The sequence below is a fragment of the Euprymna scolopes genome, chromosome 22, assembly GCF_053919585.1.
Source record: "Euprymna scolopes isolate OS-2025 chromosome 22, ASM5391958v1, whole genome shotgun sequence".
Classification (NCBI taxonomy): Eukaryota; Metazoa; Mollusca; class Cephalopoda; order Sepiida; family Sepiolidae; genus Euprymna; species Euprymna scolopes.
The window spans coordinates 116,606,002-116,624,429 of NC_136503.1; the positions used below are offsets into that span (position 1 = coordinate 116,606,002).

The following is an 18,428-nucleotide window of genomic DNA, read 5'->3' on the forward strand; positions in this document are numbered from 1 at the left end:
TCTTAAGACATCCAATAGTGAGGCTTCATTTGGGGGCTGCGGGGAATGTTAAGTTGCGCCTTAGTTACCATTGCTCTGAAGTCCACTTTGGCCCAGAGTGGTAATACTTGTGATCCAGCTGTTTGAAGGTACAGGCTTTCTGATCAAAAATGCACCAAACATTAATGTTATTTTTATCTTTTGGCTTTTCAAAACTCAATCATGTTCTGCAAAATCAAAAGCCAAAACACAATTTTCCTATACAAAAATAAATAAATAAATAAAAAATGAAAACCAAACACCATGACTATCAGCTATCTGAATTCATTATAACTAGTTATGGAGTGATTCGAATATGTTTCCTGATTCCATTACAATGGCTGAGTCTCTTTTAAATTCCTGATTGCAATGTTTTAAAAATAAACTAAATATTTTGTTGTAGGTTTTGTTTTTGGTCTTTTTTAAAAACCCATGCAATACATATATTTTCGCAAACATAATAATACACTTGAGAGGTGATATATAGATTTTAATTTTATTGGTAGTTTAAAATCAATAAATATTTATCATTTTTTTTTCATTAGTATCAGCAATAGAAAATTAATTTTTAAACAAAATCGACCAAAAAATATGCAACTAAAAAAAAAAAAAATCGTTTTTAGCATCAGAAAAATGCATAATGTTTTCTCATACTGATTCCGATTGTGCAAAAGTTGTGATTTTTCCAATTCCAGCTCATCACACCAACACTATAACCATCATAAGATTTCAAAACATTTCTGATGAATCGTGTAGATCAGCTGACATCTGGAACTTAAGGATATTATTTTGTGAAGTTGGTGTTCTCAAACCTTTTCTGTTATAAACGAGTTTGAAACGCCCTTTGCAATTTAACTTTTATTGATAAAAGTGATAATCGGAAAAGTGTATAGTGTATCTAAAATGAAAATTATTATGTAAGTTAAATTGCAACATATAATTATTCTATCAGACATGTCTAATAGATAAGTTGATACATATCATTTTTTATTATTGGAATCTTTTGAGATGAGTAATTTGTATTTTTATTGAAATAATATACACCATTCTATACGGAAGACCAGATAAGAATGAAAAATTTGGATTTATAAGACCAAAAAAATCCAACCTTTATTGCCCTTTGGGGCCTGTGGTGTAGTGGATAGAGGCATTGAATCTCTTCAGTTCCAGGTGAGCATTGTCTGAAGATAGCAGTTTCAATCCTACCCAAAGCCGGCCAGAGGATTAGTTGGCCAAAACATGGTAAGACGACAACAACTATGGAAGGCAGTAATTACTGAAGATACAGTTAAGAAACTCAGCATTCCTATTCTGCTGCAGTCAGCCATCCAATGAAGGCCAGAGGAATAGTTGGAGATGAGGAAAACAGTCTGCAAAATAAATAAATAAAAAGTCGATCCATGTTTGTTTACAGTGGAATTTGGAAATCTTCAATAATAATTACGTTTGCTGCATTTTGAATTATTGATGGACTGATCATATCACAACTACTGTTTAAGAACAACACCTCAATCTAAATTGCCGGCTGCTGTCGTGCTGCAATGATGTTTTTGATGGTTTGGGCATGCAGCTCATCAGAGAAAATTAATTTCTGATGTAATACCTCTAAGCTGACAGGTGGAACAAACATATTAGGGGGTAACTGAGGACTCGAACAACAACCATCAAAAAGGATTTTGCTCAGGATCTCTCAGTTTACAAGTAATCGGCCTTTGAAAATGAAATTGCAATTTGTTAGCCATCTTGTGCAACCTTGCTCAGAACTGCTGTTCATGAATTGCCATTGTTTGAGATGTGATGTCGGCCAGGAAAACAAGCCTCCTGAACCTGACCAATAAGAACACCATCGGAGCAAGTAAACCAGGAATAAAAGCAAATAAGGTCGTTTTGAATTTCAAACTGAATCCTTTATTTAACTCATGGAGATAGATTGTTTTTGTTCCATTAACCATGACTGGGTAGAAATCTTAAATAATTTTTTAAATTTTTAATTAGTATCGCTTGTAGTGATCATTGTTGCATAGAACTGATAGGTGTATCAGAATTTTTGTAGGAATTTTTGACACCCCTAACACGAAATTGCAAATAAAATATAAAAAACTCATAATTTCTCTTTTAAAAGTGGGTTGTTTATTTTCTTTATGGATTATATTTCCAAAATAAACTATTAAAGTTGTATAAAAAGTAATAGAAATATTATTTTTTATTTTTTAAAAAACAGTAATGAAATTAGTTGAATTTTACGAGTTCAGTATTTTTGAATTTTTAAACTTTAAAAATCTATCAAAATTTTTCTATTTATTCTATTTTTATGATATTTTCAGGGTCAATGTGAAATTTTATGCTCTTTCTAATAAACCGAATATAATATCTTGAACAAACGTTTTTTTTTAAATTCACGCCTCCTTATTTTGAAATGTCTATTAAAAAGTAAATAATTAATGTGCCAAAGTTTTATATATCACAAATTGAAGATAAAAGATCAATAAATAATATATTCTAATTCAAAACGAAAAAAAAAAAGTTTTTTGGAAATTTACCTGTAAAGTTCGAAGTTTAAAACCTTTTTTTTTTTTTTTTAAAACCACGTTGTTTGTATTTTTTTTTTTTTAAATGAAACCTTGGTCCTTGCCCCTTTAATTAAAAAAAAAAAGATTAGGGATTGAATTACGTTTTTCGAGTAGTTATAAGCTTGGAAAGACAGGGGGTCGAATTAATTCCCTCCCATTTTGAAATATCTATTAAAAAGTAAATAATTTATGAGCCAAAGTTTTATATATCACAAATTGAAGATAAAAGATCAATAAATAATATATTCTAATTCAAAACAACAAAAACAACAACAGTTTTTTGGAAATTTACCTGTAAAGTCCGAAGTTTAAAACCTTTTTTTTAAAAAAAAACATGTTTGTATTTTTTTTTTTTTTTTTTTTTTTTAAATGAAACCTTGGTCCTTGCTCCTTTAATTGAAAAAAAAAATTAGGATTTGAATTACATTTTTCGAGTAGTTATAAGCTTGGAAAGACAGGGGGTCGAATTATTCAATATTTTTCACAAAGTTTCTGACAAACCTATAGAACTGATGATTTAATACCTTTAGCCATTGCGCCACAGGTTCATGTGAACAGTAATCTGAATAATCCAAATAATCAATCCACATCTCAAAAATGTAGTGGAAGACTGACTTCTTTCCCTGGATGGCTCCACTTACCCTTGATCCTCACCTTGTAATGTTGAGTGTTTAGTATTTTATTATTGCTACTTTGACTACTCAATAAAAATACAAAATCTCCTACAAATATTCACGGCAACTCTTGTTTTAAAATCTGAAATTCTCGTTGATTTCATAAAGCATTAATTTCTTCAGTTTCACAAGCCAATTAATCATAAAATGAATTTGAAAAAAGAAATTTCCACCTGCAAGAAACAATTAACAATAAATATTTTGTTCTATAAACGACTTGCTTTATTGTTGGCCATTAATATTAAAATCTTAAGAAAATAATGTCGCCGTTTGACCTTAATGTTCAAATGCCTAGAAATCAGCATCAACTCAAGTTCATTAATCAAAATGAAAACCGTTGCATTCAACACATTTCTACGACGCATGTTTATGCGTGTGGTAAGATGAATGTCTTTCTCCTTGAAGAAATTCCTTGTTTCGATAAGCTCCTGAACTAATTTTCACTAGAGAAAGTGCCACTTGAATCCCTCTTTCTTGCCTTGTTAGAGTATAAAATCTACTTCAGAATCTAGTGGGGTGGTGGTGATTTCTTGTTTTCTACAGCCTCTTTCTTACTGACGAAACGTTTCTAAGTTCTATTCTATCTTTAGTTTCAATTCCTTATTCCTCCTTGTAAGACTTTCTGTTGTGGACCTGTAAGGATTGTGCTGTCACTCAAACACACACACACACACACACACACACACGCTCACGTGCAAATAAACAATTTCAATTCCCCGTGCATTTGCATAACATTTAGTTCTTCTAGCAACGACATAATTTCAAATATGCCCACATGCTTTTCTCACAACAACAAAAGCAAAATAGACATATTTCTGGTGGACATAGGCGAAAACAATACCACGTGACAATATCGACCAATGAGAAATTTTAGAAGATTGTTTTTTAACACTTTCCCAAACCAAATATCAGCAGCAGCAATCTTGTGCTGAAATCCGATTCAAAAAGTATTTAAACGCAACAAACATTCTTTCTCCCTCTCTTTTCGCTCCAACTTGACACGAGAACATGTCTCTTGTTTTCATCTGCTCGTCGTTTTCAAATCTGTCGGAACCATAATTACACACGTCATGCGGGCGTCCAAAAAAACCACACTTATGCACACACGCACCCATTCTGTACATTTTCTATAAGAATTACTAACAACGGACTATTTTCCTCATGGGACTTTTGAATAAGGCGAACTTTGCCAATTAAAACAAAAACCTTGAAATAAGGGCATTATTTTCACAAAAGACTTTCACCTTTCAATCTTATTATTTTAACGAAGGACTTTCATCTAGCATGACCTTAGTAATTCCACAAAGGATTTTCACCGTATTTCAATATTCTAACCTCAATGATTTCACAAGAATTCTTACCCATCGGACTTTGCTTGTTCATCTTGTTATTTTGTTGAAAAATAAATGCGGCGTATTTTAAACGAGAAGGAGGTGCCATTGTGTTTTATTTCTTTTTATTATTATTATTTTGTTTGTGGCAGAGGAATTTAATTTCTCTTAAATTTCTTTTCTCCTACAGGGTTCAGATGAAAGACACAACTCTATATTTAGTGGAAAAGAAATATATTGAAAAGAAAATCAAAATAGAATGGTTAAATGTTAATCTGACTGGCAAGTGTACATAACGCTGAGGGGCATATTTTCCTGGCCTTTATAGTAATAGGAAGAGTTCATTGTTAACTGTAAGGTGGGTGCCACAACATTTACACAACAAAACTCATTATCCCCTTCACCCCATTGCAAAGAAATTTCCATTCTGCTTCCATGTGCCTAACGCTAAACAGAATTTATGCACAGAATTTCTTTTCAAGAACTTCATTATATATATATATATATATATATATATATAAAATTTAAAAATAAAGATAAAAAGAAAAAATGATTAATTATAATTATCAAGACAGCTTAAGGATAGGCACTGTCTGCAGAATTATATCTAAGGCAGTCAACTAGCGTCTATGCAGTGTTCATAACTTTCACTGATGCGAACACTCTAGATTGTCAAAATATATTCGTTTGAATTTTGTGTTGAATAGTTCTTAATTAATTCTCTTCATTTCATTGGCAATTGTTTGGTGACGCTGAAGTAGAAGCTCAGCAAATGGAGCAAAAGGTGGCTTCCTGGTTGGGTTCAGATCTCAGAATGGCAAAATTGCCTCCCCTACACTGATGATTGCGTAAATATGAAACACTAGTGTCTGTGGGTGTAAATGAATAATTACGTATATATTGTCTTTTTTGATGGGAACTTTAGTTACCCTTTTATTTTTAACTAAAACAAAAATGAATGCGGACACAGATGCTACTATGAAATGATTATCTCCAACCAGCATCCTGCAAGCTCACCAACTCATCTATATAGTCCTATGAAATGTGGAATGGAGTCTGGCAACATAAGAAATTGAAATGATATCTGCTTTCTTTACTTACTATCAAGGCTCAAAGGCCACTCAAGGATAACAATTAATGGATGAGAAATACCTTGAAGATTGAAGACAATAGTAAAAACTGGGCAGAATTTGATTATTTAAGCGGATGACCCAAAAGGACGATATTATTTTTCTTTTGCTACTCCTGCCTCCACATTTCATCATTGAAATTATTTGGAAGAAGCTGGATCTTTTAAAAACTCTGAAATAGTATTTAATACATAGGGTTTGAATTTCATTAAAATTGAATGAACGTGTTTTAAGTTTTAAGGGAATTTTACCCATATAACTCGTGTAGAGATTCAGCAAAGAGCAGATAACATGAGAGAGAGAGACTCTTAGCTAATGGATTTTGTTGGGTGAGATTTGTGTTTTGATTTGATTGAGCTAAAAATTCTCATTTGCAAGTCTGTTCTTGAATAGAAAAAAACAAGGTAATTATGCAGAGAATAATCGTTTCTTTGTGGATGTTGTGCTGGCATATTCCGGCTACTTATGTAAATCGAGCATTTATCAAATTTTATAATGATAAAAAAAGAGAAAACATTATTATAGAAAACGTTTATCATCTGGTAATTTTAATGACGAAAATAGAAATACAAAAAATTTTTTTTTTTTTTTTTTTTTAGGTCTACTTTTTTTCTGTTAAGAGGTAAACTACTTTTTTTTTTGTTTTGAAGATTTTCATCACTCACGATGCTTCTTTTTTTTTTTTTTTGTTTAAATTGTATTTTCTTGCATATGTTCAGCATCTCATAGTGATTCCGATTAATTTCCATTCCTGGCAAAAAACTTTTTCCTGAGAACTGTAGAATAATCTGCAAACCTGCTAAATTCATTGTGATGATTTTACTAAAATGATTTATTTTTAATGATTTAAAATTTTGCACAATTAAAACTAATATTTTCTTCCAATTTAGTAACAGTCACTTGCATTGGCTGAGTGTTTTGCCGTTTATGAAAGCTGCCGGAACATGCTGATACAACATCCACAAAAAAAAAGAACATTCTCGGCCCAAAAATGCTAGAACGATCCTGAAATCAGGGCTTATTTTATATTAAATTTTTACATAAAACTTAGTTTATTTTTTATTTCTTTCCTTTCTGGCAAGTTGTTCAGAGTGTTCATATGTAATAAAAGGGATAATCACATATTTTAGAGAGGCAGAATGAGGGGTGATTTAGTGGAAGTTATTAATTTACAATCGCTTCTCGGCCTTTTGGCTAAGATCAAAGTGTAGTATCTGTTCTTCAGCTGCGAAACTTTTGCTCTTAGAAGGGATCCACCACGGGGCTCTCGGGCTAGGTTAAGGTGTTCATTACTAACCTTCGGTAGCAAGGACCAGACCCCCTCCTTTGGGGAGTCAGGACCTCAAGGGCCGACTCCACAAAAAATTTTCTAACTTATTCATTTTTAAACAGATATTTTTAGATTTCAGTTTTGGTACATAAAATGCATTACAATTCATCTTTGACCTGTAACTTGTATTTCTTCTTTTCGTGGTACATTGCAATTTAAAGGTCTTACATCATATTTGTGTGCATTTACTCTCTATTAATTTCTAGAAATTTTAAGTGCCATGTCCGGATTTCTTCATTTCCTAATCTTGTGTTTCAACAAAGATATAACATTTGCATTGAAATGTGATGAAACTCATACGGTTTTATGGGAAAAATATGCAAACGTGTGAGATACAAAAATAGTTATAACTTTCTTATTTTTAGTAAGATTTAAAAAATTAAAAAAATATTTTTCTCAGATTATCAAGCTCTTTCTATGTGTGCCATTATTCAGATATTTGGAGGCATTAAAAGTTTTTCATTGTATTTTACTTCTTACTTCTATCTTTCAATTTGTTGAGATTTCTAACGTTTGTTGAAAGTATATATTTTTATGTTCTAATGAATTTTAATTTTTATTTTCAGAAATATTTTTGCTGCTAATAAAAGACATTATTCAACTCAGGTAAGTGGCTGAGGACATTCATTTTTAGAAATGACAAAAAAAAATACTGATCCTCTATCTGCACCTCTTTTTTCCTCTTCTTCCTCTCTCTAATTTTCTTTCCCCACCTCTCTAATTTTCTTTTCCCACCTCTCTCGTTTTCTTTCACTCTTTCTCTCTCTATTTCTTTAACTATTCCTCTCTTTCACTATCTCACTATTACTTCTTTTTCTTTTACCCCCTCTTTTCCCTCATTATCATTTTTCATTTTAATCTGTGTTTATTTATTTTTTCTCGAGTTTTCTTTTCTCTTCTTTTTCTCTTTTTTCTTTTTCTTTTTCTTTTCACCTCTTCATTTTTTTATGTCGTGTTTTACTCATTATCATTAATTTTCACTTTAAATGCTTGCATCATTTTCAGATGAATTCCTTGAGTGTACGCAAACCTTAATAACTATAATCCATCGACCATCCCATCTCTTTCATCACTTAATCATCATCAGGGTTTTTGATCTCTCCTAGAGAAGGAATCCCTCTTTGGTTTCTGTTCATCTTGTTTTGTCTCTGACTAGTTGTGTCAAGGTCATCTCTCCATCAGTTTTTTGGCCTTCCTCTAGGTCTTTTCCATTGCCCCAGAGTCTATTGTGTTACTTTTATATCTCTAAAGGCTACCTGCCCATCTGCATTTGTATGGTGATGATATCATTTACTTTTGTTTGTTGTCTGATCCAGGTGTTTCTTTTTAAACACTTTCCATTTGGTGTTCATAGTCTTCACTAGTGTTCTATTCTTCATGATGTCTAATTTGAAAAAAAATCTGTGCATCAGAATTTGTCACATTAGAAAAATAAAGTAACATGTTTTCTTGCAAATTTCTTGAATTAAAAATTAAGAAACTTTAAAGAAATACTTATTTTAGTGAACTTTGCTGAGTAAAAAAGACAAAATAAAAGAAAAAACACAAAATAAATAAAAAAGACAAATAGAACAGTATTCCAGGATTATTAATCCAACATTGATTTTTTGTTTTCTGTGTGTGTGTGGTAGTAGTTTAGTAATATCATTACCTCCTGTTTTGAGAGAGGATAGTGTAGTATCTATTCTGTCATCATGAAATCATCCTCCCAAGCATTACCTTTTTGAGGGAATGGTGTAGTGTATATTCATTCATCATATATTTTAGCAAAAATAAGTTCTGACCAGTCAAATCTTTTTACTTGTTATTATAATAGATTGAAGATTTACATTATATTTCGGACTATTGTCCACATCTTGCTTTTGTCATGTTCTCAACATTTTGACCATTTAACTCTCCAGTCTTCTTCAGGTGCTCTTTGACCATGTAAATTTCTGACTCCTTTATTTAATCCGTTAATGTTGATAACTGGCCTACACCAGTGACAAAATCTCTGCAACTATTTTCCTTTGTGCTGTTGCAATGACATTGTTAGTGATTTGATCATGTTGCTCATTGTCAAGCAGGAGAATTGATCCGAGACATTCTCTTTCTATCCCCACTACCCAAATGGCATAAATCATCAAGGAGGACTCCAGCAAAATTTTGTATTTAGAAGTTGGCCTGCACTGTTCATTTTTAGAGTAAGGCGTAGTCAGAGATGCTGTGCGGGGGAAAGAGAAAGCTAACCCATTCAGATTTAATGCAACATCATTGTAGGTCATTGATGAATTTTGGTCATTCCCTCGCTCATTCATGACTGACCACATATTCTCAGTAACTTGCTTGGAAAAATCAGCATATGGAAAAAGGAAGACAAAGACAATTCATTTATTTAAAGATCAACTTTGCTAAAAGTTGCTTCTGGCTCTGTTGCAAGGTCTATTTTATTTGACAAGCAAAAAAAAAAAAAAAACATGTAAACAAAGTTTGTTTTAGTTTAAATGTAATTATATATATATATATATATATATATATATATATATATATATTACTAATTGTATTCTGATGGCAGAACTAACTAAAAATTTAAGACCATTTTCAGTCTTTTTATTTTGGTTATATAATAATAATCTTGTTAAAATTTTCAATACATGCCATGTTGGAGGGTTCTCTTAAACATAGCAAGAAAAGGAATGGATCAGTTTATTTCACATCCTTATTTTGATTAAGGGCTTCATCTCTTCTAATTGATTTCCAAATTTCATGATGAAATTCTTCACAGAGAAATGGTAACAAACTTTGAAAGTATCCCTGTTCTTCCAAAAAAAAAATAAAAAAAGCTGCAAAAATTACTTGTTAGCAATCGTAATATATCCTGTTAAAAGGAATATATATTGAGTAATAATCTTAATTGTCTTACTGAATGGGTGTTCGTCATCATAATGGTAATATGCTTAAGCATAAGGCGTTCAGCGTTTCTCCAGACTGTTATCCTGTTCATATTTATGGCTTAACCAGTCAGTCATATTCTTGGAAGGACTCTGATGTATGCATATTCATTACATCAGATGTTAGCATTTTTATCACTTTACTTGCTTAAAAATCTTCAACTATATAATGTAGATTATGTACTGATCCAAAATATATTCATTTCCAACAACAAAATAGTAATAGATCTCCCTTAAAATCTGTGATTCAAAGTGTTTGTATGGTTAGGGCGTATTGTTAGTAAAAGCCCCTATCTATTTAAAACCTTAAATATATCTGTTCTCCAATTTCTAAACAAGATCTAAAAATCTAACCTAGTCATCTCAAATTCACAATCAAATCACGAGAGTCAATCTTGCTAAACCACATTACTAAAGTGATCCGTCATTTATATTTACTAAACCACCCTAAGAATTCTAAATTGAATTAAGCAATCTATATTATACTTTCCTTTTATCTGTCCAGTCCACTTTTTCTTGAAAACTACTGGGCTGATCTGGCTGAAATTTTGTATGGACCTTTATTATGATTAGGTGCAGCGAACTAAGTATTGTGGTATCCATTTGATACACAGATAGGGATTTATTGTTTTACTTTTTCTCAGAAACTACTGGGCGAATCTGATCGAAATTTTATATAGACCTGTGTTATGATAAGGTGCAATGAACTAAGTATTATGGTATCTGTTTGATGTACAGTTAGGAATCAATTGGGATTAATATTTAATGCAAAATTGACCAGAAATGTAACCCTATTCAATCATTAATTTAGCATTGATCACTCAGACAATGGGCTATAATTGACAGGTAAAATGTTTAGTAGTTATGATATCTCAGTCACATAATTATTTCCCCATATTTGGGCACATGTGAAAAATTTCAAAATTTGATAAAATAACATAGAAGGCTTAATTTCTGAGCAAATGTGATGCCATTTTTAGATTTCTTTGGAAAAAACCTCACTTGAACGAATTTTTCGAATCACATCATATTCTAAACTGCAAATATAAAAAAAAAAAAAAAAATGAAATTATTAAAGTGTTGACATCTCAGATGATTTATGCAAATGTCTAGGAGTTATAGGTTCAAATTTTGCAACAAAACCTGAGGATATGTCAAGCCGTGGATCATCTGACCTGGAATTACACATACATACTAAGTGCAACATTCTGACTTCCGGTCATATGATGGACTGATCATATCACAACTACTGCTTAAGAACAACACCTCAATCTAAATTGTCGGCTGCTGTCGTGCTGCAACAACGTTTTTGATGGTTTGGGCATGCAGCTCATCAGAGAAAATTAATTTCTGATGTAATACCTCTAAGCTGACAGGTGGAACAAACATATTAGGGGGTAACTGAGGACTCAAACAACAACCATAAAAAAGGATTTGGCTGATCTCTCCGTTTACAAGTAATCGGCCTCTGACAATGAAATTGCAATTTGTTAGCCATCTTGTGCAATCTATAGATGCTTACTTTCTGACAATGCTTGTGTTAATTGCTTATGGTCTGGAGAAGAGATACTAACCTACAAAGTTTGATTAGGTTTAAACCAGCAGTAATTATCACTTCCTACGCTGCATAAAACACTATAAGTATGAAACTAATTGTTAACATCTGAAAAATATTATAGTTATAGAGGCCTTTTAAAAAGTTAAAGTTGAGCCCTGTTTAGATGCAACAAAAAAATCAGTTAACTTTAGTGCAAATGCAACATTCCAACTTTCGGTTGTTGAATACTCTCTGACTGTTTACTGTGAACAGCCACCGACATATCATTTATAGGTACTTAATTTCCTATCATTCATGTGTTGCTGGTAGCCTAGAATAGAAATGCTAGCCTACAGAGTCAAGTGGGTGGGGGGTTTTGTGACTGGGTTTGGATCTCCAAACCAGCAGTAATTATCACTTCCAATAATAATGATTGTATAAGCATGAAACACTAGTATCTACAGGTATAAAAATAATTGTTAATATTTACTTTTAAAATATTTAAATATTAAAAATAAAATGTTATACATAATCATGTACTAGCAACCAATCAGAACCTAAAGCATGGACTTGGTTAACTAAATACATGGAACATCCCAGCCTGCTAATAAACCAACTTTCTAGTTTTAGTTGAACTCTGGCTAGTAAATTCAATAGTAATCCTGGCTCAAAAATATTTTAAAACTGAAACAAACTTCATAAAGTCATGTAAACCTGTATGTTTGCTGACTTCTTCTTCTTCTTCTTCTTCTTCTTCTTCTTCTTCTTCTTCTTCTTCTTCATTATTAATATTAATGATGATGATGATGTCGTCATTCTTTTTGCCTCTCTGCATGATTAATCTCTTTGCTTCATCTTATATACGGGAAATACTAAATTGTTAAATTTGGTATATGTTCTTCAATTTATTCAGTATTAAACCTGCAGGTAATCTGAATGAATTACAGTGAACAAACCCGTATAAGATCAGTATCTGCAGATCTGCCAAAGGAAAAAGTCTATGGAAAATACTCGGACCTTGTATTGATAGGTCATCTATATTCGTGCCTCAGCCTGTAATCTCACATGGAGACATAATTGGAACCGAAGATAACGCGGAAAACATTGGAATATTATTTTACAAAAAAAAAAAAAAAAGGAAAGAAAAGTAGATTGATATTCTTAAAATACGTCCACTCAAGTTGCATGTTTAACGAGAACAAATGCTTTTTTGAACTCAAGCATGACAAAATGTTATTTCAAATTTAAACATGACAGACTAAAGAAAATGCTATTTCGAATTTATAAGTATTTCGGTTTGAATGAATATTTTCAGCACTGAACATATAGATTAAATAAACATATCTTAATTCCAATGGTTACGAGTACTATCCTTTAAAAGAGATGATGCGTGGAACCAATGGAAATAAGATATGTTCATTTAATCTATATGTTCAGTGCTAAAAATATTAATTCAAACTAAAATGTGTCCAAGACCAACAGACAAAGCCACATAGAGATGCTTGGTTGCATCTTGAAATATGTCCATTCAATCTGCACGTTCAGCATTAAAAATCCTTATTATTTATATTATTCTGACTGCTATTTTCACATTTCGGTCGATGTAACTTTCTTCAAGTGTGTCTTGGTGAACCTGGAAATCTTTATGTTGAACTTTGTGCAGTATCTTAAATAAGACCCTTTATTTAATCCACAGAGATAGTATACTCTCTTTCTGGCAGCCATGACTTGGTAGAAGTACTAAGTAATTCGTTATTGTATTTTGAATGTCGTCTACACTGAAGATCAAGCCTTCAATCTCGAGAAGAGTGTAATTTACAACTGAATTTTACCAAGTACTTTATTCAATATCCCATGGGTCCTTAAAGAGATACCATCGATTGAAACATTGTGAAAATAATACTCAAGATGAGAACATTAGTCTGAAGAATCTAAATAATATGAATAATTAATCATCTCAAAAATTTAAAATCATAATAAAAATTACATTTCAAAGTTAAGTGTGACAGACGACAGGACAGAATTTCTCGAACATACGAAAAGATGCACTAAAAAGAAATTCTACCACCAACTTTTAGCATGCATATATTATTAACAGATTCAAATAAGATTTTCTTTGAGAATTTTGGGATTCATTTTTCAGCAGCATGAATTTCCCATCTTTATCAAAGCCAATTTACTGCTCTCTTTTTCTCCTTCCATTTTCTTTTGTATTTCCTCTTTTTAAAATATTATATTTTTGTTTTGATGTTCATGAATTCTTTTTTAATATATTATTTTTTGATATTGAAATAAACTTAATTTTCCATCTGTAAAACATCTATTTTAATCATGGATTAACTGTGGCAAACAATAACCCACCTAACATTTTTTTGTATTTTTATTCTTTCGACTACTGTTCTCATCTTCAGTGTTAATTTCGCAACATTTTGGATGATGTAAGCATTGATCTTCTTCAGGTGTATCTTGTCAAACTTGGGAATCTTTGTTTCATTTTTTTTTATTGTCCTTTGTCTTTCTATTTTTTTTTTTCGTTTTTTGTGATTGTTTATACAACATGCTTTTTATTTAAATCTTTGATACTTCTTCACATTTGTGATTTTCATATCTGTTTTATTTGGTCTTAATAATTATTTTTATCATATGGTTCTTAATAGTTACATTATTATCATTATTATTTACTTAATTTCTTACATTGAAATTTGGGGATCTAATCCATAATATTCATTATGTATTGCATTTTATTATTATTGTTATATTATTAGTTGAAGTATGATAAAATTATGTACATGTGTTTTTTCTTTTTACCTGTAATAATTAGTGTTGGGACGATTCCTAAATTTTTTCCGATTCCAGGAAAATGTTGATTAACGATTCCAATACCAAGTATGATTCCGATTCCCATGGAATTGTTGTTTTGAAATATACCATTATATAATTGACAGTTTTTGTGTAGCGAAAAAAGTTAGTACAGTGAAAAAGTGGAAATATAATTAAGGGAATTTCGAAAACAATTTGATTTTTTTCGTAAAATTTCTTTCATTGAAGATAAAAGTCAAAACAAATATTTTAACCATGAATTAAACATGCACCATGAAATTAATGACAATCAATTTCAGGAGTTATTTTATATATTAAAAAAATATAAAGAAAAAGTCATGATTAATTCAACAAAAATACAATAACATCAAATTTCAAGGGTATAATATGTTTTGTTTATCTTTTGATATTCATTTTTTTGTTTTATTTTCTCTTTATCTTCGATAACTCTTCAAAATTTAACATTTTTTTCGCAGCTTCAATCGCTAACTGATTTTTATTCCACTTTCTAGAATATTCTTATTTCTAAATGAAATTTAAAAATAACTAAATCTTTGATTGAATTTTTAGCCTTTATATTCAATCATCTCAAATTATTCCTATTTATTTATTTGACTTTTAAAAAAAATATTTTTAATAATAATAATGTTATTTTTTAAATCTAAATAAATTGGTTTATTTCTTTATTTTTATTATATAATTATATACGTATCGTCCTTTAATGTGTATTCTTATTTAATGTTTTAATTTACCTCTTTATTTCTATATAAAAAAGTAAATTTTTGGTAATTGTTTATTTCTATTGTTAAATAAATCATTTATTAAACTTTCGAAATCGCCTCCGCCTTAATGTTGTTTCTGACAACCTTTTTATTTTTATTTTTTGTTAGGGGTTGGGAACATTTACCTATGCTCACATCACGACTGTGATACCAAGCATCGGTGAATGTCGACCAAGCCCCTACAGTCCTTTAGTTGAACTGCTCTGAATGATTAGTTAGCTTGCAAAGTTAGGGTTCAAAGGATTTAAAAAAAAAGTGAATTTTTTTTTCCTTTTTTAACAAATTTTTCACATTTTTGTTTTTGTTGTGCAAAGAAGTTCCAAAAGAAATGTTTAATTGCTTCATTCGCAGAATATTTTAATGAAATATAAATTTCTAAAAGAAAAAAAATTAAATTCACTTACTGCATTTATTTAACAGATAGAAAAATTATTGTTTTCTTTTGTAGTTTTCGAAAGACCTTCAGCATAATATGTAGTTCTAATGGTTCTGTTTTTGGCTACTTCAAAAAAAGGCGACTGTCAAAGTTTTGTGAACTCATACCACGTGATCAGTTTCACTTCAGTTTTAGAAATATTTCCTGAAACAACCTTCGTTCAGAAAATATAAAATACATATATTGTTCTATTAAACCTTTTATTGTTTAAATAATTTGACTTTGCTTGTTTTATATTTTAAAAATATAAAGGTTGACAAGACATTTTTCATTTACTAATGAGATTTTTCATTCATTTACTAATGGAAGAGTGTCGGTAAAAAAACTTGCCAAAAGATAAGCGCCCCCCTTATTTGTTGTTTTTAGTCACCAGTTGGAAAAACCACCGATTTTTAACATAATTTACTCGCAATAAGAGCACTGTAAAATCTTTTTTCTCTAAGAGTTAAGTATTCATCAACTTCTCCATGAACTTGACGCAGTTAGGCTGTTTTATACATAAGTAAACTTTGCTCACAAATGAAACAATGTTACCTATCTGCCCCTAAAGTTTCGCAACAATGCAAACAGATAACTGATCATGGGCCTCGAAGTTTCAAAACAGACAACAACTATGTATGTGACGGAATAAGAAAACTCATTAAGATAAATAAAAATTACCTTTAAAGTAGTTAATAAAATTGTTGTATATCATATTAAATATGTTATGAAAAGTTCTATGACGTTTTTATCATAACTTTTTGACAGCATTAATCTCACTTCAAACAAACAGTTCAACTTAAAAATATAAGAGAATCGTAATGAAAGAATCATAAATCTAAGATATTTTTTAATGATGCGATTCTGATTCCCCGCAAAATACACAATTCTTACGATTAACGATTAATCGTCCTACCACTAGTAATAATTATATATGTATTTTGCTAAATAAGAAAAACATGTTTAGTTTTTTGGCTTGACTCCTTTTTTTCTGATCTTTTGTAATATGTGCTGAAAAAGACACATTAAAATCAAAAAAGTTTTAAAAATTTCTAATCGTCTTAGAAACGATTGTATGCCTAATATTCAATTTTTACAACTAAAACATAAAACATTTCTCTCAGTTTTCTCTCTTTTATATACACGGCACAATCACGTTGACACACTAGTTCTCACCAGATCACCAAAATTAAGCAATGTTGAGCCTGGCCAGTACAAGATGGGTGACCATTTGGGAAGGCTAAGCGCTGTATGTACCACACTGAGTTGTAGAAATTTCCAAGTTGGTATCTGGGGACACATTAATTCACTGGGAGAGATGCAGCCCCAGTCTTCGTTAAGAGATGCATCTAGGTGAAGGAAATTCTGATGTAAAAACCTGTGGTCTACTGTATACTCTGTCCTGTGGCAGTCAACTGCACAGACAAAGGTTAGCAGTATTACCAAAAAGTGTGGTTGGTTCTACACAAAGCCTTCACCACTATAAACAAATCATCTCTGTTGTTGTGGTAGAAGCTCATACATCAAAATCGACGGGAGAGTCCATCATATGTATATACTTTAGTTAATTCCGGGAAGAATTTTCTATATTTTCATAACGTACAGTTGTTTCTGCCTTTCACAATGACGTACATAGATACCAAGTGTAATAGTTGCAACATAACAGATGCGTGAAATTTTATGCACTGATGAAGCCTTCGCAAGAAAATTTTTTTTGGTATTTTGTTTACTATGAAAATGTATGCTATTGAGAAAGGCAGAAACAATCGTATGTTGATAAGAAAGGCAGAAACAATCGTATGTTGATAAGTGTTTTTGATGAATATATTGAAAATTATTCCTTGAAGTTTCATATGATATTAAATTAAGATATGAGCTCTAGTCTTATACTATTGAGTTATAATTTTTGTATTAATTAAATTGTTATATAAAAATATTTATACATATGAGTGAGGATAAAATACACTATAATCTTTTTTTTGGAAGCCTCCGTTCATCCAAATGAAACTGGTCAATCTCTCGTTTGATTTCTATTTCTTCCTGTATTTGTAGGTGTGTATGCATGTATTGTATTACAGAAAAGAGGCGATCACGTATTGATCACTTGTAGATTTAAAATGCTATAAACTGTTGTAAATATTACGATCTTATTTTGAGTTTCTTTTTCAATAATTGAGCAATCTACTGGATATATATTTATAACTTCTGACTAATGATTGAATAAGCATGAAACACTAGGCATAAAAATAATTAATATGTGAAAAATATTATTGTAATGAAGCCCTTTAAGAAAATAAGATTGAACCCTCTTTGAGTAATAAGGAAAAAAGTGGTCAACTTTAATGAAAATGCATCATTCTGACTTTCTGTCATTGAATACTCTCATGACTGTTTACTGTGAACGTCTGCCGAAATGGCATTCATAGATACTTAATTTCCTTTCAGGGCAGACGTGAACTTACAAAGTCAAGGGTAACTTTCTGATTGGGTTCAAGTCTCCTGACCAACAGTTATTATAACGATGTACGATCTGGCACTATTTATAACGTTACCGATACCTCACCAATCACACTGGGCACCCTTAACCTCGTCCGATTTCCACCCGATGTGGCAGGTGTCCTTTGATTGTACCTTGTCTCGTTACAAGTTGGCCTGTTGATCGTCCTTACCCACTGTGTTTTCATGGAGGGGCGCTTTTCTTCTCGATTGAATCGTCTTTCTTCCATGTGTAGGTAGTCTCCGGGTACATCAATCACTCCGCTGGTCCTTGCGGCTTGCTGCAAAATCAAGAGTCCTCACCACAAAAAACAGAACTCCGGGTTATAACAGTAACAAACTATTGTTTTCATTACTTCATAACAACTACTGTCTAATTTGATGTGACTGACTAT

The 18,428-nt window shown here is 31.1% G+C and overlaps 1 protein-coding gene, 1 long non-coding RNA gene and 1 pseudogene across 3 annotated transcripts in view; all 3 read left to right on the top strand.

The window, feature by feature from the left end:
- LOC145243682 (integrator complex subunit 13-like) overlaps window positions 1-18,428 on the top strand; it is a 1,170,185-nt gene that overhangs the window by 678,737 nt on the left and 473,020 nt on the right. The window lies entirely within an intron of this gene.
- Window positions 1-18,428, top strand: part of LOC145243684 (uncharacterized) — a 701,194-nt gene that overhangs the window by 651,560 nt on the left and 31,206 nt on the right. For both annotated transcript variants that reach the window (XR_013862937.1, XR_013862936.1), the window contains one exon: window positions 7,620-7,659. This is a non-coding gene — a long non-coding RNA (uncharacterized LOC145243684). The remainder of the gene's footprint in view (window positions 1-7,619; window positions 7,660-18,428) is intronic.
- LOC145244061 (U2 spliceosomal RNA) lies at window positions 6,898-6,981 on the top strand (annotated as a pseudogene).